Source organism: Oratosquilla oratoria, chromosome 22, assembly GCF_046742065.1.
Source record: "Oratosquilla oratoria isolate Oo_2021 chromosome 22, ASM4674206v1, whole genome shotgun sequence".
In the NCBI taxonomy this organism is placed as follows: domain Eukaryota; kingdom Metazoa; phylum Arthropoda; class Malacostraca; order Stomatopoda; family Squillidae; genus Oratosquilla; species Oratosquilla oratoria.
In genome coordinates, this window is record NC_134798.1 from 32,411,570 (window position 1) to 32,414,069 (window position 2,500).

The following is a 2,500-nucleotide window of genomic DNA, read 5'->3' on the forward strand; positions in this document are numbered from 1 at the left end:
AGTTCTGGTAACCCAGGTCCTTGGGAGATGACCGCAGGAAGAGCTGGAGAGCCCAACAGCATCCCGAGATCCGCCCACACGGTCAAGTCTGAGGACCCGGAAGCAAAATTTCACTGGGTTATCTTTTTTGATTTCCAGATTTCGAAAGTTTTCAATTGCACTTAGATTTAAATATGCATACATACTTTTTCATAGTTCTTTGTTGGTGTTCGTACTTTTGTTATGCCTCTCCTTTTATGGCGTATTGTGACCTAAAGAAAACTTTCGAAAAGGTATCACATAAGAGATTGCCATGAAAAAATAAAAGTTACAGAATTGAAAGAGATATCTTAGACTGAAAAAAGTCATTCCTGAACGAAAGAAAACGGCATCTGAGCTTTGAGACGTGTGGAGTGGTGTACCCGAGGGATTGATGTTGGGTCCCTTGCTGTTCGTTATTTATGTGGATGACCTGGCAGACAATATAAAACATAGTGAGATATACTTATAATACGCTGATAATGAAATTTTTTAGGCTTATACATAGACAGGAAAATATACTTTGAGGGATACATGACAAGCAAAATAAAGATTTTTAATACAATAATAGGGATCATAAGGAGAACATTTCTAACCTTGAATGAGACCATGTTTAACAAATTATATACGGCTATAGTTAGAACACACTTATGATATGTCATTGCAGTGTGAAGGCCCTATAAAGTAAATGATATAGAGACCATTTAAAACGCTCAAATGAGGGGAAAAAATTATACATACATACATATACCAAGGCTTTTTCCCCCTTACTAGGGAGGTAGCCAGCAAGGAAAAGGCACAAAATCATTCCCACCCATTCCATCCCTGAAAACACTCCACACCCCTCCACCCTCCCTCCCATCTTAGCACCTCCTAGATGACGGGTCATCCCTGCACCCTGTCCACTGCCCTGGGTCAGAAGCAGTGTCGCAAGACACAGCACATCCACAGCAAGGCCGCTTCATTAAATCGGCGACCACCCTCTCCGCCCCCCCATATTATACCTAGACTAAAACATATGACATACGAAGAAAGACTGAAGAAATTATACTTGTCAACACCGGCCTACAGAAGGGCCTGAGGGCAAATGATCGAAAAGTACAAGGTTGTGGATAGAATATATGATGCAAGAGTCAAGAAGGGAGTGTTCAGTTTACAAGGAGATAGTGCAACAAGGCGTCATAGCAAGAAGATACACAAGGAATGGCCAAGGCTTCAGACAAGGAAGATCTCATTCATCAACAAAGTAGTCAACACATGGAAAACTCTATGGGAGAACATGGTGTCTGCTGGCTCAGTGCTCGAATTTGGGAAGAGACTAGATTCCATAAGATAAAATAAAACAATTAAATATAACTATCTATCTAATATAGTTGCCAGCCGGCACGTCCGACGCATTAACCCAAATGAACGACAATATCAGGAGCTGGAGTCACAAAAGACTACTGTTACTATGACATCGTGATGCATAACGTTAGTGTCAGTTTACCTTTCCTGTGTCTCCTAATGATGATAATTGTTTCCTTGCGTGTCACTGACTGGAAAGCTGTAATCCTACACTGGTTGGCAGCAATCCTTACTTCCCCAGTGGATATTTTAGGAAAGAAACACTGGATTCGTCTCTGTTATCTTGGACTATTACTATGGGTCTCATTTTAATTTGCATCAGTAGGTGAATGTTCGCTGGTTGTGAGTTCTCCTTGCGTGAGAGGGTGGAGGAAACACAAAGTCAGTGGAGATCTTAGACTCACTCTAGAGACCAAGTGTCAGCCCCTCGTGGTTGCACGTCCAGGTGAAGGTGAGGATGGTTGTAGAGAAGGGGGGGAATGAGGGAGAGAAAGAAGTGGGATGAAGGGAGTGAGGGAGAAAATGGGATAGGTATGGAGAAAAGAAAAGGTGAAGAAGAATGAGAGGGAGAAACGACATGGGAGGCAGGAAGGGAGAGAGGGAGGAGGAAGAAAGGGAAGGTGGTGGACAGGTAGGAAGGGAGGCAATTAAGGCAGAGAGGGAGAAAGAAAGGTAGAGAGGCAAGGAGAGATGGAGGGAGAGAGGGAGGAAGGGAGGCTGATAGGGAGGGAGGCAGGGAGGAAAAAAGGCAGAGATGAAGGGAGGGAGAGATAACTCATAGTTCTTCTCCTCTCACAAAATCAGATCCTTTAAGCAAGTAGTCATTTCTAAACAACCCATATCCCCTAACCACACAAGACCACGACTATATCCACCGTTCGCAGTACTCACATGTCTTACGTACTCAACACTTATACTCAATCGGTTCTAAACGCAACCCTTTCTCTTAATGGCAATGTATTATCTATACTTCATTATTTTCCCCCATGCCATCTTTGTATAATTTTATGCTTTGCCACTCGTTTAGCTTTTTATTAGTATATTATTTAAAAAACTACACTTTTCAGACATCTTCCACAAATTAGTGTATATTTTATTCACCATTCTAGTGACTAGCAATATACTTAGCAATTGA